Below are 26145 nucleotides of genomic sequence, written 5' to 3'. Positions count from 1 at the left end.
TTTATAATAATTTTTAAAGTTTGGAAGTTGTAACCCTCCTAACCCAAATTTACATGTCAATTTTTCCAATGATATTCTTGACATTTTACCTTTCCAAAGAAATTTTCTCACACATTTATTTAACTCTTGAAAAAATTTCTGTGGCAATTGTATTGGTAATGTTTGAAACAAATACTGTAATCTAGGAAATATATTCATTTTTACAACATTGACTCTACCTACTAATGTTATTGGTAGTATCATCTATTTGTCAAAATCTTCTTGAATTTTTTTCAATAGTGGTAAATAATTAAATTTATATAAATTCTTTACATCGTTATCAAGACTTATACCTAAATACTTTATACCATTTACCGGCCATCTAAATTGGGTTACTAATCGACATTGACTATAGTCTCCTTTAGTAAGAGGTAAAATTTCACTTTTATCCCAATTTATTTTGTAACCTGATACCTTCCCATATTCATCCAATCTAGAAGATAATTTATGTAACGAATGTTGTGGGTTTGTTAAGTAAATCAAAACATCATCTGCAAAAAGATTAATTTTATATTCTTCCTGATTAACTCTAAAACCCATAATATCTGGATCAATTCTGATTAGTTCTGCTAATGGCTCTATCGCCAGTACAAATAAAGCAGGTGATAATGGACAACCTTGTCCAGTTGACCTTTTTAACTGGAATGGTGTTGAAATTTAAGAGTTTGTCACTACGTTAGCCTTAGGGTTAGAATTTAAAGTTTTAATCCAATTTATAAAAGATGTTCCTAACCCATATTTTTCTAATACTTTAAATAAAAAATCCCATTCTAATCTATCAAATGCTTTTTCTGCATCCAAGGCTACTACTATACTCTTCTCGTCCCTTTTTTGTGCCAAATGAATTATACTGAGTAGCCGGGTTACATTATCTGCCAATTGTCAATTTTTAATAAATCCTGTTTGATCCATATGTATTAATTTTGGTAAATATTTAGATAATCTATTCAATAAAATTTTTGCTATTATTTTATAATCTGTATTCAATAGAGAAATAGGCCTATATGATGTTGGTTTCATAGGGTCTCTTGTCTTTTTTTGGCAATACTATTACAATCGCTGTTGAAAAAGATTCTGGGAGTTTATGTGTTTTTTCTGCTTGACGTATTAGTTCCATAAAGAAAGGAAATAATAAATCTTTAAATTTTTTATAAAATTCAGGTGGAAAACCATCTTCTCCTGGAGATTAAACGCAAACAACAGGAATTCGGCAGATGCTGGAAATTCAAGCAACACACATCAAAGTTGCTGGTGAACGCAGCAGGCCAAGAAGCATCTGTAGGAAGAGGGGCAATCGACGTTTCAGGCCGAGACCCTTCGTCAGGACTAACTGAAGGAAGAGTGAGTAAGGGATTTGAAAGTTGGAGGGGGAGGGGGAGATCCAAAATGATAGGAGAAGACAGGAGGGGGAGGGATAGAGCCAAGAGCTGGACAGGTGATAGGCAAAAGGGGATACGAGAGGATCATGGGACAGGAGGTCCGGGAAGAAAGACGGGGGGGGGGACCCAGAGGATGGGCAAGAGGTATATTCAGAGGGACAGAGGGAGAAAAAGGAGAGTGAGAGAAAGAATGTGTGCATAAAAATAAGTAACAGATGGGGTACGAGAGGGAGGTGGGGCCTTAGCGGAAGTTAGAGAAGTCGATGTTCATGCCATCAGGTTGGAGGCTACCCAGACGGAATATAAGGTGTTGTTCCTCCAACCTGAGTGTGGCTTCAGCTATACAGCAGAGGAGGCCGTGGATAGACATGTCAGAATGGGAATGGGATGTGGAATTAAAATGTGTGGCCACTGGGAGATCCTGCTTTCTCTGGCGGACAGAGCGTAGATGTTCAGCAAAGCGGTCTCCCAGTCTGCGTCGGGTCTCGCCAATATATAAAAGGCCACATCGGGAGCACCGGACGCAGTATATCACCCCAGTCGACTCACAGGTGAAGTGTTGCCTCACCTGGAAGGACTGTTTGGGGCCCTGAATGGTGGTAAGGGAGGAAGTGTAAGGGCATGTGTAGCACTTGTTCCGCTTACACGGATAAGTGCCAGGAGGGAGATCAGTGGGGAGGGATGGGGGTGACGAATGGGCAAGGGAGTTGCGTAGGGAGCGATCCCTGCGGAATGCAGAGAGAGGTGGGGAGGGAAAGATGTGCTTAGTGGTGGGATCCCGTTGGAGGTGGTGGAAGTTACGGAGAATAATATGTTGGACCCGGAGGCTGGTGGGGTGGTAGGTGAGGACCAGGGGAACCCTATTCCTAGTGGGGTGGCGGGAGGATGGAGTGAGAGCAGATGTACGTGAAATGGGGGAGATGCGTTTAAGAGCAGAGTTGATAGTGGAGGAAGGGAAGCCCCTTTCTTTAAAAAAGGAAGACATCTCCCTCGTCCTAGAATGAAAAGCCTCATCCTGTGAGCAGATGCGGCGGAGACGGAGGAATTGCGAGAAGGGGATGGCGTTTTTGCAAGAGACAGGGTGAGAAGAGGAATAGTCCAGATAGCTGTGAGAGTCAGTAGTAGGCTTATAGTAGACATCAGTGGATAAGCTGTTTCCAGAGACAGAGACAGAAAGATCTAGAAAGGGGAGGGAGGTGTCGGAAATGGACCAGGTAAACTTGAGGGCAGGGTGAAAGTTGGAGGCAAAGTTAATAAAGTCAGCAAGTTCTGCATGCGTGCAGGAAGCAGCGCCAGTGCAGTCGTCGATGTAGCGAAGGAAAAGTGGGGGACAGATACCAGAATAGGCACGGAACATAGATTGTTCCACAAAGCCAACAAAAAGGCAGGCATAGCTAGGACCCATACGGGTGCCCATAGCTACACCTTTAGTTTGGAGGAAGTAGGAGGAGCCAAAGGAGAAATTATTAAGAGTAAGGACTAATTCCGCTAGACGGAGCAGAGTGGTGGTAGAGGGGAACTGATTAGGTCTGGAATCCAAAAAGAAGCGTAGAGCTTTGAGACCTTCCTGATGGGGGATGGAAGTATATAAGGACTGGACATCCATGGTGAAAATAAAGCGGTGGGGGCCAGGGAACTTAAAATCATCGAAAAGTTTAAGAGCGTGAGAAGTGTCACGAACATAGGTCGGAAGGGATTGAACAAGGGGTGATAAAACAGTGTCGATGTATGCGGAAATGAGTTCGGTGGGGCAGGAGCAAGCTGAGACAATAGGTCGGCCAGGACAGGCAGGTTTGTGGATCTTGGGTAGGAGGTAGAAACGGGAAGTGCGGGGTGTGGGAACTATAAGGTTGGTAGCAGTGGATGGGAGATCCCCTGAGCGGATAAAGTCGGTGATGGTGTGGGAGACAATGGCGTGGTTCTCCTTAGTGGGGTCACGATCGAGGGGTAAATAAGAGGAGGTATCCGCGAGTTGTCCGCTGTGCCTCGGCAAGGTAGAGGTCAGTACGCCAGACTACAACAGCACCCCCCTTATCAGCGGGTTTAATAATAATGTTAGGATTAGTGCAGAGGGAGTGGAGAGCAGAGCGTTCCGAAGGAGTGAGGTTGGAATGGGGACAAGGTGCGGTGAAGTCGAGACGGTTGATGTCCCGTCGGCAGTTAGCAATAAAGAGATCCAGAGCAGGCAGAAGACCAGAGCGGGGTGTCCATGAAGAAGAGGAGGGTTGAAGACGGGAGAAGGGGTCATCGGTGGGGGTGGAAGAGTCCTTGCCGAAGAAGTAGGCTCGGAGACGGAGACGGCGGAAGAAAAGTTCCGCATCATGGCGAACACGGAACTCGCTGAGGTGTGGGCGAAGGGGGACAAAGGTGAGGCCCTTACTGAGGACAGAGCGTTCTGCCTCCGACAGTTGAAGGTCGGAGGGGATGGTAAAGACCCGGCACGGATGAGAGCTGGGATCAGAGGGAGGGGGGAGGCTGGTGGTGTCAATGGAGAGGGGAGGGTTGGGGTGAGAGGAAGATGGAGCCTCCGAGGGCCCAGGAGTTGACGGTGGGATCTGAGGAAGACGGGGCTGCGGAGTGGTGGTGGGGAAGGGGAGACGGGAGTCACAACAGCAGCACATGAAGACCCGGCCTGGAGTTCAAGGCTGGAGTCGCAGTTGGTGGTTGCACAATCGCTGTGAAGGTGTCCATGGTCGTTGCTGGAGTCCGGGTTTTGAATATGCCCTGAGGTGTTGGAGCCGCCGAGATCAATGGCAGACGCCGCAATTGAAAGTTCATGCCTGCTAGCGTCGGGGCCGGCAGGCTCTGGAGTCCGTAGATGTAGGATCTTGCGATCTTTGCCTAACATGACAAAGTCAAAAAAACGGCGATTGCAGGCGTGAATCCGACGGAGGATGAAATAACGGGTAGGACCATTACAGACGGCGAAGAAAGTGTCCCGAAGGTGTGGAAGGGTCTGGGATAGGGACACCAAGTACCTCCTCATGGCGGAGAGAGTCGCCTTCAGAGCTTTGACTCAGACTCCCTATCACAGCCATATATCCTTTCTTGGAACGTGCCTCCGTCGCCAACTTACTCCAGTTGGCTTTAGGATTCGTTTCCAAGCCTCTCAATTTGGACCTTCTGAGGATCCCAGGTACTCACATTTTATTGACTCTGCCTCTCGCCGCTTCTCCCGTCAAGCTCTGAAGGCGACTCTCTCCGCCATGAGGAGGTACTTGGTGTCCCTATCCCAGACCCTTCCACACCTTCGGGACACTTTCTTCGCTGTCTGTAATGGTCCTACCCGCTATTTCATCTTCCGTCGGATCCACGCCTGCAATCGCCGTTTTTTTGACTTTGTCATGTTAGGCAAAGATCGTAAGATCTTACATCTACGGACTCCAGAGCCTGCCGGCCCCGACGCTAGCAGGCATGAACTTTCAATTGCGGCGCCTGCCATTGATCTCAGCGGCTCCAACACCTCAGGACATATTCAAAACCCAGACTCCAGCAACGACCATGGACACATTCGAAGTGATTACGCAACCACCAACTGCGACTCCAGCCTTGAACTCCAGGCCGAGTCTTTATGTGCTGCTGTTGTGACTCCCGTCTCCCCTTCCCCCACCACCACTCCGCAGCCCCGTCTTCCTCAGATCCCACCGTCAGCTCCTGGGTACTCATAGGCTCCATCTTCCTCTCACTCCAACCCTCCCCTCTCCACTGACACCCCCAGCCTCCCCCCTCCCGCCTCTGATCCCAGCTCTCAAGATTCCAGCCTTGAACTCCAGGCCGAGTCTTTATGTGCTGCTGTTGTGACTCCCGTCTCCCCCTCCACCACTCCGCAGCCCCGTCTTCCTCAGATCCCACCGTCAACTCCTGGGCCCTCAGAGGCTCCATCTTCCTCTCACCCCAACCCTCCCCTCTCCATTGACACCCCCAGCCTCCCCCCTCCCCCCTCTGATCCCAGCTCTCATCCGTGCCGGGTCTTTACCATCCCCTCCGACCTTCAACTGTCGGAGGCAGAACGCTCTGTTCTCAGTAAGGGCCTCACGTTTGTCCCCCTTCGCCCACACCTCAGCGAGTTCCGTGTTCGCCATGATGCGGATCTTTTCTTCCGCCGGCTCCGTCTCCGTCTCCGAGCCTACTTCTTCGGCAAGGACTCTTCCACCCCCACCGATGACCCCTTCTCCCGTCTTCAACCCTCCTCTTCTTCATGGACATCCCGCTCTGGTCTTCTGCCTGCTCTGGATCTCTTTATTGCCAACTGCCGACGGGACATCAACCGTCTCGACTTCACCGCACCTTGTCCCCATTCCAACCTCACTCCTTCGGAACGCTCTGCTCTCCACTTCCTCCGCACTAATCCTAACATTATTATTAAACCCGCTGATAAAGGGGGTGCTGTTGTAGTCTGGCGTACTGACCTCTACCTTGCCGAGGCGCAGCGACAACTCGCGGATACCTCCTCTTATTTACCCCTCGATCGTGACCCCACTAAGGAGAACCACGCCATTGTCTCCCACACTATCAACGACTTTATCCGCTCAGGGGATCTCCCATCCACTGCTACCAACCTTATAGTTCCCACACCCCGCACTTCCCGTTTCCACCTCCTATCCAAGATCCACAAACCTGCCTGTCCTGGCCGACCTATTGTCTCAGCTTGCTCCTGCCCCACCGAACTCGTTTCTGCATACCTCGACATGGTTTTATCACCCCTTGTTCAATCCCTTCCGACCTATGTTCGTGACACTTCTCACGCTCTTAACTTTTCGATGATTTTAAGTTCCCTGGCCCCCACCACTTTATTTTCACCATGGATGTCCAGTCCTTATATACTTCCAACCCCCGTCAGGAAGGTCTCAAAGCTCTACGCTTCTTTTTGGATTCCAGACCTAATCAGTTCCCCTCTACCACCACTCTGCTCCGTCTAGCGGAGTTAGTCCTTACTCTTAATAATTTCTCCTTTGGCTCCTCCCACTTCCTCCAAACTAAAGGTGTAGCTATGGGCACCCGTATGGGTCCTAGCTATGCCTGCCTTTTTGTTGGGTTTGTGGAACAATCTATGTTCCGTGCCTATTCTGGTATCTGTCCCCCACTTTTCCTTCGCTACATGGACGACTGCATTGGCGCTGCTTCCTGCACGCATGCAGAACTCGTTGACTTTATTAACTTTGCCTCCAACTTTCACCCTCCTCTCAAGTTTACCTGGTCCATTTCCGACACCTCCCTCCCCTTTCTAGATCTTTCTGTCTCTGTCTCTGGAGACAGCTTATCCACTGATGTCTACTATAAGCCTACTGACTCTCACAGCTATCTGGACTATTCCTCTTCTCACCCTGTCTCTTGCAAAAACGCCATCCCCTTCTCTCAATTCCTCCGTCTCCGCCGCATCTGCTTTCAGGATGAGGCTTTTCATTCTAGGACGAGGGAGATGTCTTCTTTTTTTAAAGAAAGGGGCTTCCCTTCCTCCACTATCAACTCTGCTCTTAAACGCATCTCCCCCATTTCACGTACATCTGCTCTCACTCCATCCTCCCGCCACCCCACTAGGAATAGGGTTCCCCTGGTCCTCACCTACCACCCCACCAGCCTCCGGGTCCAACATATTATTCTCCGTAACTTCTGCCACCTCCAACGGGATCCCACCACTAAGCACATCTTTCCCTCCCCCCCTCTGCATTCCGCAGGGATCGCTCCCTACACAACTCCCTTGTCCATTCGTCCCCCCCCATCCCTCCCCACTGATCTCCCTCCTGGCACTTATCCGTGTAAGCGGAACAAGTGCTACACATGCCCTTACACTTCCTCCCTTACCACCATTCAGGGCCTCAAACCGTCCTTCCAGGTGAGGCAACACTTCACCTGTGAGTCGACTGGGATGATATACTGCGTCCGGTGCTCCCGATGTGGCCTTTTATATATTGGTGAGACCCGACGCAGACTGGGAGACCGCTTTGCTGAACATCTACGCTCTGTCCGCCAGAGAAAGCAGGATCTCCCAGTGGCCACACATTTTAATTCCACATCCCATTCCCATTCTGACATGTCTATCCACGGCCTCCTCTGCTGTACAGATGAAGCCACAGTCAGGTTGGAGGAACAACACCTTATATTCCGTCTGGGTAGCCTCCAACCTGATGGCATGAACATCGACTTCTCTAACTTCCGCTAAGGCCCCACCTCCCCCTCGTACCCCATCTGTTACTTATTTTTATGCACACATTCTTTCTCTCACTCTCTTTTTTCTCCCTCTGTCCCTCTGAATATACCTCTTGCCCATCCTCTGGGTCCCCCCCCCCTTGTCTTTCTTCCTGGACCTCCTGTCCCATGATCCTCTCGTATCCCCTTTTGCCTATCACCTGTCCAGCTCTTGGCTCTATCCCTCCCCCTCCTGTCTTCTCCTATCATTTTGGATCTCCCCCTCCCCCTCCAACTTTCAAATCCCTTACTCACTCTTCCTTCAGTTAGCCCTGACGAAGGGTCTCGGCCTGAAACGTCAACTGCATCTCTTCCCACAGATGCTGCTTGGCCTGCTGCGTTCACCAGCAACTTTGATTTGTGTGCTTCTCCTGGAGATTTATTACTTTGGAGTGATCCTAAAGCTTCTTCAACTTCTTTTAATGTAAAAGGCATATCTAACCCCTTCTGTTCTTCCAAATTCAATTTTGGAAGAGATACTTGTGATAAAAACCTTTCTATCTCATTAACATCATTTTGTGATTTTGATTGATATAATTCAGAATAGAAACTTTTAAAGGTTTCATTTATTTAGAAACATAGAAACATAGAAAATAGGTGCAGGAGTAGGCCATTCAGCCCTTCGAGCCTGCACCGCCATTCAGTATGATCATGGCTGATCATCCAACTCAGAACCCTGTACCTGCCTTCTCTCCATACCCCCTGATCCCTTTAGCTACAAGGGCCATATCTAGCTCCCTCTTAAATATAGCCAATGAACTGGCCAAGAGGTTTATAAGATATTTTATTTGCCCTTGTTCTAATTGCATTTATTGTTTTGGAAGCTTGTTCTATTTTCAACTGCCAGGCAAGAATTTTATGTGCTCTCTCACCTAACTCATAATACCTTTGCTTAGTTCTCATAATTGCTTTTTCCATTCTATATGTCTGAAGCGTATTATATTGTAACTTCTTATTGACAAGTTGCCTTCGTTTTTCTTCTGACATATATCTTTGAGATTCTTTTTCTAATTTTGTAATCTCTTTTTCCAATTGATCTAGTTCTGCCATATATTCTTTCTTAATTTTAGACGTATAACTTATTGTCTGGCCCCTAAGATATGCTTTCATCGCATCCCATAATATAAATTTATCATCCACTGAATGAAAATTTGTATCCAAAAAAAATTGAATCTGCTTTTTCATAAAATCACAAAAATCTTGACGTTTTAATAATGTTGAAAACAAAATACCCCCCCACTAATGTTGTGAATGAAAAGATACACAACACTACCCCCCTCCATTTTACAGGTCGTGGCTAAAGCTACGCTTGCACACATGAATAGCATAGCAATTGGTCAGTGCTTCTTCCAGCTCCCCCGCAACAAAAAAAATTATATATATATATATATATATATATATATATATATAGACAAAATTAATGTTACTTTTCCCAACTAATATCCTCCAATTTTAACCTTTCTTACCCCCCTCGTATAATTAATAATATATTTATATATTCATCCACCTTCAAAAATCCAACAAGTCCATTCTTTGACCCAGTCTTCATCTTCAATCTATCTTGCTCCCCTGGATTTGTCCTTGTATCTGGTGAATATTCAGAGAATCTCGCACAAACTGCTCCGCTTTCCGGTAGTCATCAAAAAATCTTTTTTCTCCACCAGGCAAAAAAATCTTCAAGGTTGCAGGATAACGCAATATAAATTGATAACCGTGATCCCATAGGGTTTTTTTCACTGGATTAAATTTCTTCCTTCTCTTCGAAAGAATCCTTCTCTGCAATTAATGGCTGAACTAAGAAAAGTAAGAGAAGAGCTTAGAGATATGAAGTTGTGCTATAATAAAGCCATGGAAAGACAGGATAAAATGAATAAGAAGCTTCAGAAGATGGAAAGAGCAATGGGGCATATGAATGATAGAGTGGAAAAAACAGAAAATGATCTGCTTGTCTGGAACTCGGAAAGAAATCGACTCTTGGAGAAAGTGGACATGTTGGAAAATTTCAGTAGACGTAATAATATTAAAATTGTTGGTCTTAAAGAAGGTATGGAGGGAGAAAAACCAATAGAATTTTTTCAAAGATGGATCCCGGAAGTTTTGCAAATGGCAGAGGAGGTTCATCCAATTGAAATTGAGCGGGCACATAGAGCTTTAAGACCAAAACCAAAAGATGACCAATATCCACGATCGATTTTAATAAAATTCTTACGATTTCAAGACAAGGAAAGGATTCTACAGGCAGCTGCTCAAGCTGCCAAGGATAGAAAAGGGCCATTGATGATTCAAGGGAACAAAGTTTTTTTCTACCCTGATATAAGCTATGAACTTTTGAAGAGCTGCCATTTCTACAGCATGGTGGTTGAAACATCAAGGCCAGAGATGAATAGCCGAGTTTTCCTCATGCATGTCCTTGACCATTTTTCATGTACAGGAACTGACAGCTTTCCAGTTTGATAACCAGTTCCAGTTGGCATGGGGAAACCAAAGTATGTCAAGGTTGCAATCTACCTATCCCTGAACTTGAGGGAGACCAGGTTTACGCTATGTTATTCTTCAGGTTTATATATGTTGCAGACATATGATCGGACAGAAAGTTTCAATTTTTTTTAAGTATGGAGAATTGCTGAACCGAAACAAAAACAGATTGGTTCACCCTTCGAGAGAATGGGCAATGGGCACCTGGATACCCCTCCCAATTTCCCTCTTCAGTGTTGGCCCTGGACGCAATTTTTCAGGCCTCTAAAAGGGTCAGGTCATCTTTAATAGGCACACCTGTAACAAGCTGCTGCAGATTAATAAAAACCCCTCCTCAAAGTTGCCTCTTCCATTGAAAGACAAACTGCTTCACTTTTTGTCATTGGTAAACGCCATAAAAACAGGAGGTGTGTTGGCAGCTCTGGCTGTATACTGTCCTGCAGGTTATGATGGTAAGCTGATGTATTTACATTCAGTCAATCAGATTCTCCCATCACAGCACTGCAACCAGCACACTTTATAACTAAGAGTTCAATGGAAACGAAGAGAGAATTTTATTTTAACATCCATTGTTGGGGTTTGGGTGATGGTGACGGAATCCAAAAGACTTCAGTTCTGGAAGACTCCACAGCATTCGTGGAGAATTGAAAGGATACTGATCTCTTGGAGATGAACTAGTTTTGCAGGTTAACCACAAAGCTAGGATGGCGTCAGAGAGGCTTGTATTAGAATATGTTTTTGAATTGGAACTATGACAATATATCTTCCAGAGAAAGGATTACGACAGACAATAGCTTTCTCAGTGGTTCAGTGTTTCAAAATAAAATTTATTTATAGATGAATTATTATAGATGGTTGGAAGTGAGTCATCACACAGCAACATAATTGAAAGATTCAAAAAATGTCCAAAACAGGACCATGCAGATAAAGGTTGGTGGAGTCTAGTGAGCAATGACAGAATCTGTATGAGGTCTGCAACTGTTGCCAAATCTAAGAAAGTACTATTAAAGTACAAAGTACATTAAGCAATGCTATGGAAACTCTCTTTCGGAGTCTATTCATTGTGTATCTTTGTGCTTCAGGCTATTCATATTAATCTTAACAAAGGATTGTATAAGTCAACCTTATTCAAAGCCTATTATAAGATCGTGCTGTCAGTGGGGATTCGATATGTCTAAGGGACAACTTGTCCTTGGAAAATAGACTAAAATGTGCAATGTTGGCTTGGTCTTAAATCATGAAGGATGTTTAATGAATACCCTAGTTAAATTGGTCCTTAAGAATCCAGACCCAAATCACAGGTGGTTTTATTTAACCTTGTGATACTCATTCCTATGCCATGAATTGTTTTGAGCTATTGAAGTGTGCTCAGTAAGACATGGTGGCTGCTGTCAACCCAGTGAAGATGCTCCCAAAGGGTTATTGACAAAGAGGCCAAGGCAGGCATGATGATAGTGTCAGATAGTGTGTGACTCAGTGCAAACACAAGATTGTGGATGCTGAACGTTGCTGCAGTTTTATGAAAAACAAGCTCCTGGAGAAACTTCAAGCAACACACATAAAAATTGCTGGTGAACGCAGCAGAGCAGGCAGCATCCTGGAGAAACTTGGTGGGTCAAGCAGCATCTGTGGAAGGAAGTGCACGGAGTACGCTTCATATTGAGACCCTTTATCTGGACCAAGAGTGGAGGAGAGATGGCCAGAAAGAGAAGTGAGGTGAGGAGTGCTGGAGCAAGTGATGGATGGATCCAGGTGAGGAAGGGCTGATTGATAAATTGAGGAAGGAAAGATAGAAATAACAAGATAAGCTATCAGGAGATGAGTGGAAACAACAAAGGCCTGCAGATTGTGGAATCAGATACAAAAGAACCAAATAAGGGAGAAATGGTGGGCAGATTGGAAGAGTGTTGGGGGGGGGGTGAAATAGTGAACCCAATGGGAGGAGCGTGATGGTGAAGAACATATGGAGTAGGTTCAACTTTATTGATATATGCACAGAAACAGGGTATAAGTATCATGAAATATAGCTTTATGCTACAGTACATTACAAACATACATTCATTATTAGTACAACAGGTAATTAATAAAGTGGCTGCTGAGTCTATGTTCATGATCTTTTGCTGCTGTAGCCCTTCTACTTCAGGATTCGACATTTTGTGCATTCAGAGATGCTCTTCTGCACACCACTATAGTAACGTGTGATTATTGGAGTTGGTGTTTCTTTCCTGTCATCTTGAACCAGTCTGGCCATTCTCCTCTGACCTCTCTCATTAACAAGGTGTTTTCACCCACAGAACTGCTGCTCACTGGATGCTTTCTGTTTTTCACACCATTCCCCGTAAACTCTAGACACTTGTGTGTGAAAATCCCAGGAGATCAGTAGTTTCTGAGATGCTCAAACCACTCCATTTGGCACCAACAATTATTCCACAGTCAAAGTCACTTAGATCACATTTCTTCCCCATTCTGATGTTTAGTCTGAACTATAGCCAAACATCTTGAGCATGTCCGCATGGTGCTACATGATTGGTTGATTAGATATTTGCATTAACGAACAGATGTGTAGGTGTAACTAAAAAAGTTGGTCATAGAGTGTAAGCCAACATAAATTATACATAACTTGCATAACAAAATAAACATAATGATACTTGTGGAAATTGAGAGAGAAAGAGAAGTATAGTCCAAGGTAGTGTTCGTGCTCTTCAGTTTAGTTCCAGAGAATGGAGAAAAAGCTATTGATAAACTTTGAAGTGGGGTCTTTAGCAGTGAGGAGGAAAAGAAACTGTGTGATAGGGATTAGAAGTTGGTAAAGAAGAAGTGGTTGTCTAAAATGACCTGGGTAGATAGGTCAGGAGAAGAAAGAAAGGTGCAGGGTGGAAGATCTGGTGATAAAATGGAAGCATTTGAAGTCTATTTCTGTATCTGTATTCAATGCTTATTCTATTAGATTTGTGACAAGTCAGGACTTCTTGTAGAAAGCATTAATTTAGTTCAGAGGTAATAATGCCATCTCAATGATGTTTCAAGTATTTCCCAAGATATTGTAAGTAATGAAATGGACATCACGACAAATAAAATCTCACTGTGACAATCTATAATCTACATTCAACATCCAGTTCCCTATTTAGTGCTGCAAATGTGAACAAGATCAAATCCAGCTGAAGTGCCCTTTGTGACTGAGGAGGTTGCTCACAGTTAATCTATCCTGTGCTTGTATCAATTTTCTTATAGTCTACATCTTAATGCATTGCATGTCATGTCAACATATGAAGCAGGCATGCTTCACTCTCTTATAAATGTAACCTGTAATCTATAATTACAAATCTTTATATGGTTTTACTGCCTGTTTTCTAAAAATATATTATCATTTAGACTGGTTAAACAGCAGTGGGAAGAATACTGTCTTCATACTATAAGCTTTTCTTTAATAAAGTACTGTTGTTAGTTTGAAATATCAACCACTTTCAGCATCAGCAAGAGTGCTGTCCTTGTCCTCGGCTGTGGAGACTGTGAACTTTGATGCCATGGTTCAGGGAGTCTTTGTGATTAGCTGCAGGTATATTATAAGTGAGCAATCTACCATGAGGCAATGATACTCCCCACACTCATCTGTAGTTTGGCCCATTTACAAGATGCTCTAGATCGACTCACTGAATCTTTTTCAGCCTCACTATCCATACTCATGGCCTTTTTCATCAAGAAAGACAAGGAGAACAGGTGGGCGAGGCCATCACCACTTGCATGATATCCATTGAGTCATATGCCACTCTGACATGGATGAATGGAACAGCAATATGTTTCTATCACATTGACAGATAAATGAATCACCAATATATGGTGTGAAGAATGCTATGGGCTGTTTTCAACTTTTTGTGTTGATCACTTTATTGAAGTTATGCCTGACTCAACAAGCTTTGGCTATTTGATGTTTTCCCCACATTAGCACTAGCCAGTGATCAGGAGCATCACCTCCAATTAAATTTAGTACCCTAGTTTACATCTCAAAGGCATCTATTGAATTAATTTTCTTTAATGCTGGACGGTTTGCTTCCAAGAGTAATTGGGGTTGATCTTGGGTAATATGGATAGGATTCAGGGAATGGAAAAAAAATGGATTGGCCTTACAAAAAGCCAGTTAGGGTTCCAAGCATTAAGAGCACTGTAACATGTTGTAGCTATGATGCTGTCAGTCCTTTTTGTTGACCTCCTATGGGCTCCTTGTTCTCTACCATAAACACAATCCATTCATGGTCTTAGACCTCCTATCTTCCTAACCATATATAAACTTACAATAACTCCACTCAGGGTGCTCCAGTCCTCCAAGTCTAACCTCTTCTGTTTCCTTTTTTTAAAATGACAATTAATATCCCTGTCTTAGTCTTGCATTTGGAATATCCTTATCCAATATCCTTTAAAAGTCAGAATTAAGTTTGTTGTGTGCACAGGTTCAATATAAAACTTGCATCAGCATCATAGGCACAGAGAATCATATAAGCGGCATTCAGGAGAAAAGCCTAAATTAAACATAAATTATACACAAATTTCACAATAAAGTTCAATTCAAACAGAAATATTAAGTCCATTTTAGTGCAAAGTGGTCATAGTGTTGCCAAACTGTAGTTCAAAGGTCAAAGCCAATTTATTATCGAAGTGTGTATATATCACCAAATACTATCCCGAGATTCATTTTCTTGCGGGCATTCACAATAGGACATAAAGGTGCGAAAGAATCAATGAAAAACTACAAAAAAGATTGACAGCAACCAATGTGCAAAAGAAGGCCAACTGTGCAAATGCAAAAAGAAACCAATAATAATAATAATTATAATATTAAACATAATAATAATAAATGTGTTGGTACGTGGCCAAGTAGTTAAGACGTTCGTCTAGTGATTTGAAAGTCACTAGTTCGAGCCTTTTGTGTCCTTGAGCAAGGCATTTAACCACACATTGCTCTGCGACGACACTGGTGCCAAGCTGTATTGGTCCTAATGCCCTTCCCTTGGACAACATTGGTGGCGTGGAGAGGAGAGACTTGCAGCATGGGCAACTGCTGGTCTTCCATACAACCTTGCCCAGGCCTGCACCCTGGAAACCTTCCAAGGCACAAATCCATGGTCTCAAGAGACTAATGGATGCCTATAAATAATAAACAAATAATAGATAGATAGATAGATATACCTTATTGATCCCGAGGGAAATTGGGTTTCATTACAGCCACACCAACCAAGAATAGAGCATAAATATAGCAATACAAAAACCACAAACAATCAAACAACAAAATGCAAACTATGCCAGATAGAAATTAAGTCCAGGACCAGCCTATTGGCTCAGGGTGTCTGACCCTCCGCGGGAGGAGCTGCAAGTTCGATGGCCACAGGCAGGAACGACCTCCCGCGCCGCCCAGTGTTGTATCTCGGTGGAATATGGCCGAAGTCCAACAGCAAAAAGTTCAATATCCGGTCTACAAACACGTTCCTCGATCGTAATATGCCCCGGATTGCACCATCTGTTGTTAACCAGAACAGTAAGCACCCAACTCCTTTACGCTTACCGCTCTCAGTGCACTTCCGGTCAGCCCGAATGGTCCGGAAGCCGTCCATGGAGAAGTTTTGATCGGATATGTCCTCGTGCAGCCCCATTCCAGTGAAACAGATAACACTGCACTCCTGAAATATTCTCTGACACCTGGCTAGCGCTGTGAGCTCGTCCATTTTATTACCCACTGAACTCCTCTCCTCCATAAGTCTCTGTTGTCTCGACCCGGTCCTCTTTCCTCGACTTTGTGATCCCCCTCTGCATCCTCTGTGTGTTTTCCTCCAGATTTCAGCAGGGGTGTCTGCCGCTCTGCTCGCTAAACCAGACGGCATAAGCGCAATCAGTTGGTCCCTGGAATACACAATGCTACCATGCTTCTGTCCCGCTAATGAGACATGTCGGAATGTAACTATTTCCGGTGCTAAAATCCCAAATAAAACTCTGTCTTCCAGCATGTTAGAGAGGGTGCAGCTTCGATGTGTTACCATGCAAAAAAAAATACAAAAAATAACATAAGTTAAAAAGTAAGAAGAAAAACGTAAGAATACTGGTCGGAACGACTGTAACAGGCTGCATGCACGACCGGCGCATGCGCACTAAAAATAATACTGAGAACATGAGTTGTAAGGCTTTGAAAGTGAGCCCATAGGACGTACTCAAAGTTGAGGTGAATGAAGATGTCCATGTTGGTACAGGAGTCTGATGGTTGAAGAGTAATAACTGTTCCTGAACCTGGTGGTACGGAACCTAAGGCTCTTGTATCTCATTCAAGAAGAGAGCATAACCTGGATGGTGGCAGTTGTTGATGGATAATGATTGATGATTTGGATTTTGCCATTTGGCATGGATCTTTGATAGATAGTGTCTTTTTTGAGAGATAGCGTATGCTACTAATGGTGACTGAGTCCACTACTCTCTTCTGCTTCTTCCATTCCTACCCATTCGAACTGTACTACAGTCAATGATGCAACCAGTCAGGATACTTATACTATCTGTATAAACTGGTTACAAGTGAAACATTTTAAGTATGCCAGTGTCTTTACACTCTTATGATTGTGTCTATGTGCTGGGCCCAGAAGAGGCCATCAGATATGCCAAGGAATTTAAAGGTGCTGCTTTTCTCCGAATGAAGACTAAGGCATAATTGCCCTCCTTCTCCTTCCTGAAGTCAAGAGAGGAGTGTAGCAGTTAGTGTAACGCTATTACAGCACCAACAATCACTGTTCAGGGTTCGACTTCCACCGCTGCCTGTAAGGAGTTTGTATGTTCTCCCGGTAGCTGTGTGAGTTTCTCCTCTGGGTGCTTCAATTTCATCCCACTTTCTAAAGGTGTATGGCTGTGTTTAGTGAGGTTGAGGCATACTATCGTGGCATCAGAAGGGTGGCAGCACTTGTGGACTGATAAGCACATACCTCACTGATTTGATTTGACGCAAACAACTCATTTCACTGTAAGTTTCGATGTTTCAATGTACATGTTACAAATAAAGCTAAACTTCAAAAGCTTTTAAATTTCTTAATCTCTGCTCTAAGTTTTGCTGACATTGAGCAAGAGGTTATTTTCACAGCACCACTCAACCAATCTCATTCCAGTAAGCTGATTCATCACCACCTGTGATTCATCCAATAACAGGAGTACCATTGGCAAATTTGAAGCTGACATTGGAGTTGTGCTTAGTGATGCAGTCATGTCTGAATAGAGTGTAGAGCGGGCGGCTAAGCACACAGCCTTGAGGTGCACCTGATTGATGGTCAGTGAGGAGGAGATGTTGTTACTAATCCTCACTAACTGAGATCTGCTGATAAGGAAGTCAAGAATCCAGTTGCAGAGGGAGTTACAGAGGGAAGTTTTGAAGCTTGACGATGATGTTGGATGGGATAATTCTGTTGAACACTGAGCTGCAGTTAATGCTCAGCAGGCTTCCGTATCAGTTGCTGTTGTCCAGGTGTTTCAAAGCAGAACGAAGAGTCAGGAAAGTCACATCTGCTGGTGACCTGCTACAGTGGTAGGCAAATTAGAATGGATTCAAAGCAGGAGTTGATTTGTGCCATAACCAAGCTCTTAAAGCACTTCATTATGGTTGAGGTAAATGCCACCAGATGATAGTCACAGAGGCAGGGTCAGTAGGCTCTTCTTGGGCACTGGTACAATAGATGCCTTTTTGGAGCGGGTGGGAACCTCATACTGCAGAATTGAGAGGTTGAATGTCTGTAAATACTCCAGGCAGTTACAACACACAGATGTTTAGTGCTGGATGAGGTATTCTGTCTGGACCAGATGTCTTTTGTGGATTCACCTTCTTGAAGATTGCCTGAATGTCAGCCTCAGAGACTAAAATTACAGGCTCATCTGGAGATGTTGGAGCTCATGTGGGTGTGTTGTAGTTCTTTCTATGTGTCCTCCGCTGATTAATTTTCTTTTAACTGAAGTCCATTTATTTCTGATTGTGCTTTGAAGAAGATTCTTGGGTCATTTTCCCTGTAAAATACCAGACGAATGCCTAATTGTTAATACAGTGGATTCCTGTTAATTGGGCCATCTGTCAATCAGGGCTGCCACTTACTTCGGACAACTCTTAAAGAACAAAAACAAAGTGAGGAAATAGTCAGGATTCTCTTTAATTACTTGTGACAATATTCTGCTTAATTGGGGGAGAAGATTGTTGCTAAACATTTTCTAACTAGCGTCAATCATGTAGCCATTAGACATTTCACCGTGCTTAGAGCAAACAGTTTTTAAATTGTGCCACTTGCATGTTTGTGCTCAAAAAGCAGTGATTTTTGTCACTGATAGTTGGAGAATAATAAACAGTAAGACAATTCAGAACTGTTTTGCTCACTGTGGTTTCAAGCATCCGGGCTTGGAGATGCCGGAAAAGGCTGTGAGTGAATATGAAACAATTTTGCTACAAAGAGCTTGAATTGACAATCATCTTGAATGTAACAATTAGAATGATGATCTGGAAGATGCAATCAGTGAAACACTGCTTGAAGGCAGTCCATTATCTGTATTAGGTGTCTATGCTGATTTTGTTCATTGTTGTTGTCTTGTATTCTAACTGAAGTGTGCCCCGGGGTTGTATTGATCTTTGTCTGGCATCTCGTCCACAGCCGTTCCAAGTGGTGGCCCTGAGTTGGCATCTCAAGCCTCCACATGATGTCAATGTGTTGATACGGGTTGGGGAGGATTGTGTTCATTTACAGTTTATCAAAAGAACACATCAGCGTACACTGAATTAATTCCCCTGGCAACAACTAGTAGGAGCATAAGAAGATAAGAAATACACTGATAATAAGATAATACACCGTTTTATAGTACTGTAGTAGTTTCGGTAGAGGTCTAATATATTCTATATATTATTTAAATACATAATTTGTGGCTCAGTTAAACGTTAGTTTGTCTTTTTTATACCTTTTTAACTACTTCCGTGAAACTTCAGCTAATAGGACGGCAGCTTAATTGGGCGAAAGTGTACTGTCCTGATGTGTCTCAATTAACTGAAATTCACTGTATACTGCAAATAAATATTTACGTGTGATCAACGTAGACACTCAACTAGATCAAAAGGCACTTGGCACATAACAAATAAGTGAAATTTGAATATTACTTCATCCAGTAATGCTGATCGTTGAATATGGCTCCATGTCAGGTACTGAATGATTCCATTACTAAGAATAAATGTACAATGACAAATGACAAATAGGTTAACCACTGCGAAAGGAATACAGCCAGCAGTCAGTAAGTCCAATGTAATTTGGCATGCATCCTGTTGTTGTTATTCATCTTCATTATGTTGCTTTAGTCACTGCCCAACAGATACAGTAACAGCTGATTATCCTTTTAAGATTCCATTGTTGGACTTTTGGGTCTTTCTGAGGAAGACATTGCTGAGTATAGCAAAGATAATTTTTAACAGATTTGTTGAGACCCAACCAAATCAGTGTAGGGAAAGTCAGGCAAAATGTACAGCATATGAACTGTAGGGTGAGCACTGCATGTTTATCAGGCTGCCCACTGTAAAAAGGGGCATGCCTCCCAAATAGTGTCTGCTTGGCTAATTGTGCTTGAGCTACTAAGCTATTATTAATTGATTTTCCTTAAAAAATAGGGGAAAAAGGAGAAAGAATTTCTTTAAAAACCTTGATCCTTTTAAGTGTATTTTTGTACATTTTAAAAGGCACCTAAACAAAAATTTGGAATTATTTTCTGAAGAATCAATTCAATGGCCTGACCAACTGTTTCAATAAGGTGTGATGAAGTCCTAGAGAAGCAGTGTGGAAACAGTCTGAGCCAACTATCAAGTACTGTTTGACATCAGTCCTACCTTAACCCATTTTATTCTCCCCACATTCCCACCAAGTTCCCCCTAGATTCTACTTATCTACATGCTGTGGGAATCTATATTGAGCAACTAATCTACCAACTTGCATATTTTTGGGATATGGGAGAAAGCTGGAGTACCCAGAAGTAATCATGTGGTCATAGGGAGAACATGCAAACTCCACAAAGACAACAGTGGAGGTTGTGATTGGGGCATTGGAACTGTGAAGCAGCAGCCCTACAAATTGTATCAATGTGAAGTCCCCGTTTTTACTGCATTAAGAAAAATCTTTTGTTACCTTATAATGACACTCAAAGAGTCTTTTTAGCTTATTGCGTCTGTACAGGTTCCCAGGGACAACCCATCAGTACCAGTCAAAGTCAAGTTTATTGTCATCTGCACAAGTACATATATGCATGAAAACCTTACCTGCAGCAGCATCACAGGCACATAGCATTAGATTTGCAACGTTCATAAGAGAAACATGAGTTAAACATAAGTTTTTAAAGTGAAACGTCCTGGTTTCCTTAGCTACATAAGTCTAGGGAAGACACTCTCAAGTCCCGCCAAGCCCGTGAGATTGAGACAACTCGTCCCACCCCAAACCCCGGTTTGTGTGGATGCTGTGTAATTTGCTACTCTGTTACAAATTAATGCCATGAAATAACAGATGGTACGCTGATGATTAAAGGAATTATACTTACGAATCTTAACTTAACTGAAGGGTTAGTAAAGAATAACAAAAAGGGCCCATTCTAATTAAACAGTGAAAGTGCACAAGTTGGAGCTTATCTTGAACTTCTCTGTCACTCACGCACTGGGCCCTCGGTCAACGTGAACGCACACACCACCTTCCGAACGTCACTCACAATCCACCTCGAACAAATGGGTTTCCCACTGGATCGTATGCTACGACCGGTTCTCCCCAGCGTCTTCTCTCTCCATCTCCTCTCGAACAAAAACCCAAGACCAACCCGATTGTCCCTCACCAAGAAAAACCTCCCGCTAATTGGATGGCCCACATTCCACATCATCCCTTATCTTCAACAGTAACCCAAACAGGCTGAAAGCAGAGCAGAGCTGTTAGGAAATACCTGCAGCATAACAGTAAAGATGTGAACCAGGGCATTACACAAGAAAGAACACAACTAGAACAAAAAAGTCCATCATAATGCAAAAATAGCCATAGCATTGCTTTGCATTTTTCCTTTTCCTTGCGTCCCTGTGAATTATTCTTTTTCACGTATTTATGTCAACTCCTTTTGACTCCTTTGCCATGTAGTAACAGTGGGAGCAATTTGCAGAATACCCTGGGTAACTCCCAGTGCCACTGGAAAAATAAGTCAACGATGCCCAAGGTTGGGGTTGAAATGAACTTCCTGAAGCTGAGAGGCAACTGTACCAACTGCTGGAAACAGGAAGACGGTCATATCAGTCAGTTTTTCTTTAGAGACCGAGTTTTGAGAGACTTCACTAAACCAAAGAGGGTTAGAAATTCAACTGGTTTGCTAGGTCAAGTAAGATGACCTCCTGTTGAAGGTTACCATGATCTGTTCTCCATTTTGATTCCTATTCACATAGATTGAATTAAATACAACTGGCCACATTCTGTATCATTAGCCTGCCGTGAAATGAAGTCATCTAATAATTTAAGTTATGCTCTCACAAAGTTTGCTTATGGTAAGTGAAGTTGGGGTAAATATGCACACTCCAAAATAATGTTAGTACCTAATACAATGGAAAACCACATATCTACATAAGGTAAATGAATAACTAAAGAAATTGGAACAACAATATATAGTTTCTTGAAACTGCTCTGCCATTCATTATTGGGGATCATCTTCTACATTTTCAGTGTATTCACATGTTTGTTCATCCTTCCCTCGTCCTAAACTCGGTCTCCGCCTGCATACACTCAGAGGTCTGAGCATCAAGTTAAAATGGTCCAGTTCGCTTGCTTACTATCACCACCATTTTCCCCTTCATCTCCACTGTTTCATCTCACTGTGCACTCACACATTTCCCACCTTTTTTCTGATTTTTTAAAACTCACTTCTTGAGACCAAATGAAGGCCACACTACAACAGGCCTTCCCATCATGATGATGCACTGTGACGATGAGAGAAGGGGATCTATTTCCACACAAGGATGCCGTGCAAAGTGATGAGGGATCTAAGCGTGCTCATGACTCCAGTGTAGTTTCAAGTATTCAAGTGAAAATACATTTTATGGCTGGATCAAAAATCTTAAAAAGCTCTCTCAATGTTACTAAGCTTTAGAAGCTTAGATATAATTGCCCCCTATGTCAGTCACCTAGGTAATATTTTTGAAACAATGACATATCAGTTTTATTCCACAGATAATATATAATCTTTTGTATGAAGCCATGCTTTAAAACAAAATGTGTACAATTATGGATAGCATCCTTCCCTCCCTACTGATTATAGTGATAACATGAATTGTTTCTTACTGGAACAGTGCCACAAAGCCACAGGTTTTGTGACAGGAAGTTTTAAATTGGTAGGTGACAGCAATCATGGGTGTGGATCAATTGTTTGCAGAAAAAGAAATCACTGACAAAACTCCGAACAAAACAAATGGACAGTTTCCAAAGGCTTGCAGTTTAAGAGAAACACTCTGCCTCATAATGAATTGCATTGTATCTGAAACAGCAATTATTTTACACAGGTTAATGTCTCTGGTGAAGATGGGATTTGCCTGTAATGTTCTCAATGCATTCGAAAGCCATCCCTGAGCTGTACATTAATTTCTGAATAGTGGTCACTATTGTTTTACAGGCTAACATCCTACTCAGTTTAGGCATAGAACAATCCAGAATCAAAATTAGGTTTATTATGACCGATGAAATGTGTGGTTCTGTGGCAGTAGTACAATGCAAGACAAAAATTACATTAATTTATAAACAATAAATAAATAAGTAAATGAATAATGCAAAATAAAAAGAGCAAGGTCATGTTCATGGACTATTCAGAAACCTGATAGTGGGGGAGAGGGGTTTTGGGAAGAAGCTCTTTCTAAAATATTGAGAGTGTGCCTTCAGGCTCTTGTACCTCCTCCATGATGGTAGTAATAAGAAGAGGGCATGTCCCAGATGGTGAGGGTTCTTAATGATAGATGCCACCTTCTCAAGGCACCATCTTCTGAAAATCTCTTTGATAATGGGATGGTGAGGTGGTTTGTGCCCATAACAGAGCTGGTCTACAACCCTTTGCATTGAAGTCCCCATACCAGGCGGTGATGCCTCCAGTCAGAAAGTGCTCCACTGTGCATCTGCAGAAATTTGCTTGAGTCATTGAAGTACTAGTTCTCCTCGAACTCCTAATGAGGTATAGCTGCTGGTGTGCCTTTTTCATGATTGTATTGATGCGTTGGGCTCAAGATCCTCCGAGATGTTAACGTTGAGGAACCTGAGGTTGTTCACATTTTCCAACACTGACCCCTCATTTAAGACTAGTGTGTGTTTTCCCAAATTCCCCTTCCTGAAGTCCACAATCAAGTCCTTGGTCTTTCTAATGTTACGTGAAAGGTTGCTGTTGTGACACCACTCAACCTGCTGATCTACTGTATCCTCCTCCTGTTTACCTCCGTATCACCTTCAAGATTCTGCAAACAACAATGGTGTCATTGGCGAATTTATAGATGGTGTTTGAGCTGTTCCTAGCCACACAGTCATCAATGTTGAGAGAGTAGAGCTGTGAGCTTAGCATGCATCCTTCAGGTGGGCCCGTTTTGATTGTGAGCAAGGAGATGTTATTTGTGATCTGCACTGACTGTGCTCTCCCAATAAGGAAATCAATTATACAGTTGCAGAGGGAGGTACAGAGGCCCGTGTTTTGAAGCTTATTGATTAGTATTGAGGGAATGATGGTGTTGAACACCGAGCAGTAATCAATAAACAGCAGCCCGACATACTGCAAACATGAGGAAATCTGCAGATGCTGGAATTTCAAGCAACACACATAAAAGTTGCTGGTGAACACAGCCCTGACGAAGGGTCTCGGCCCGAAACGTCGACTGTATCTCTTCCTAGAGATGCTGCCTGGCCTGCTGCGATCACCAGCAACTTTTATGTGTGTAGCCCGACATACTGTATGTTTTGCTGTTGTATACATGCTCCAAATATTGTGCCTGCAGTAGACCTGTTGTAGCAGTAGGCAAAAGGAACCTTGTTTGGACAGGAGTTATTTCTAGCCATGACCAATCTCTCAAAGTACTTCATCACAGGAGATGAGAGTGCTTCCAGGTGATAATCATTGAGGCAACTCATCCTGTTCTTCCTGGGCATAATCGATGCCCTTTTGAAGCAAGTGGGAACCTCCAACTGCAGCAGTGAGAGGCAGAAGATGTCCTTGAAAACTCCATACGGTTGGTTAGCGAAGGTTTTCAGTACCCTGCTGGGTACACCATCAAGGCCTTGTATCTTGTGAGGGATGTTCTGATATCGGCCTTTGAGACAAAAATCACAAGATCACCAGATGCTGTGAGGACTCAGACATCCAGGTTTAATCTCCCTCTCAGACCATGCATAATAGATATTGAACTGTTCACATCCACTTATAATAGGTGTTAGGTTTCACCTTATAGGAAGTAATGATATGCAAAGTATGCCACTGTGTCTCCAACTTCACACAGAACGGCCTTTTCGCCCTCAGAATGGCCTTCCGTGGGTCGTACCTATACTTCTTGTAGTGTTCTGGATCACCAGTCTTGAACATCACAGATCTAGGCCTCATCAGACCACGAATCTTCTAGTTCATCCAGGGCTTCCAGTTTGGGTATGTTTGGTATGTTCTCAAGTGCACTGACTCGTCTTTGCAGGTCTTGATGAAGTTGGAGACTGTGGAATATTTACTCAGATCCAAAGATGAATCGCTGAACATGGTTCTATCCATCGACTCAAAGCTGCTCTGCTTCCCTTGACCATACCTTCATGCTCCTCGCCACTGGTGCTGTGGTCCTCAGTATCAGCCTATATGACAGAAGTGGAAGTACAGCCAGGGGCCTGGACTTGGCAAAGTTCAGGCGTGGGATGGCATGGTAAGGATTCTTGATCGTTGTGTAACAGTGAACAAGTGATGGAAGTGATGGCCAGCAAACCCTGCCAGAACTGATGTGCATCCGATTCCATCTCTAACTTCAATCGGATTTCTTTTCTCGCTCTTAAAGTAGGCTTCTGTAGATTGTACCTGGACATCTGGATCATTGGTCTTGAATGACACAGATCTAGCCCTTAGCAGGCTGTGAACCTCCTAGTTCATCCCTGGCTTTTGGTTTGGGTATGTCCAGTATGTTCTGAAGGCACACACTCATCCACTCAGGTGTTGATGAAGCAGCTACCAGAATGTTGGCGGAAATCTCCTAGGCAGGTGAAATCGATGTACTTGAATGTCAGATGTTCCAGGTGGGGGAGCAGGTCTGAGACGGAGCAACCACTTTTGTGCTCTACAGTGAGCTAATCATGCAGCAAGTGCCACCCTTTCTGCCATTACCTGTCACTCCACTGCTGTCCTGTCCATGTAGTGGAAGGTGAAACCCTCGGGCAGGAGTGCTGGGGGTGAGCCATGTCTCCGTGAAGCAGAGTACACAACAGTCCCCGATGTCCATCTGGTACTGCAATCTTGCTCTGAGGTCCTCAGCTTTATTCTATGGAGACTATGCATTCACCAGAAGGTCCGAGGGGGAACACAAAGGGATTCGGATAAGTAAAGCAGGTGGGAACTGTTGGGGGAGAAGGGAGAGGCAAATGACATTCGGAACCAGATGGGGTGGTGGGGGGACACCTGTGTGGAAAATGGGTGGGGGGAGCCGGGGGGGGAGGGGACAAAGATGGGTGAAGGTGGGGTTGAGCGGGAGGATGGGCATGGTGACAAGAATGGGAGGAAAATGGGGACAAAAAATTGCCACTCTTCTTCTCCTCTCGATGATGACCATTTCCCCTCTCCAGCCTCAGTCCTGGTGCAAAACATTGACCCAAAACATCATAAATTTCATTCCTTTCACAGAGTTCCTCTCTCATATTGTTCGTTGCTCCAGATTCCAGAGTCTGCAATACTATACTTGCATGTTGCAGTAGCTCTCCTTCTGGCCACTTTGCTACTCTGAGTGCAACTCCCACTTCCTATTCACTGATCTCCAGCACACCCCACTCTCCCATCAAACCCTTACTTGATGCCCCCACTACCAATT

At 43.6% G+C, this 26145-nt stretch overlaps 1 protein-coding gene across 8 annotated transcripts in view; it reads left to right on the top strand.

Annotated features, from left to right (window-relative positions):
- The window catches only part of LOC134357605 (uncharacterized), a 74517-nt gene that overhangs the window by 33897 nt on the left and 14475 nt on the right, over positions 1-26145 (top strand). Inside the window, exon 3 of one of the 8 annotated variants that reach the window (XR_010020677.1) lies at positions 9269-11946. The exons of 6 other annotated variants lie outside the window; for them this stretch is intronic. The gene's annotated coding sequence lies outside the window, so the exon portion shown is untranslated. Of the gene's footprint in view, positions 1-1200; positions 1370-9268; positions 11947-26145 lie in introns of those variants that run through there. One more of the 8 variants, XR_010020675.1, reaches the window with a different exon arrangement.

Source organism: Mobula hypostoma, chromosome 16 (genome assembly GCF_963921235.1).
Source record: "Mobula hypostoma chromosome 16, sMobHyp1.1, whole genome shotgun sequence".
Classification (NCBI taxonomy): domain Eukaryota; kingdom Metazoa; phylum Chordata; class Chondrichthyes; order Myliobatiformes; family Myliobatidae; genus Mobula; species Mobula hypostoma.
This window is presented reverse-complemented; position numbering and strand designations above follow the sequence as displayed.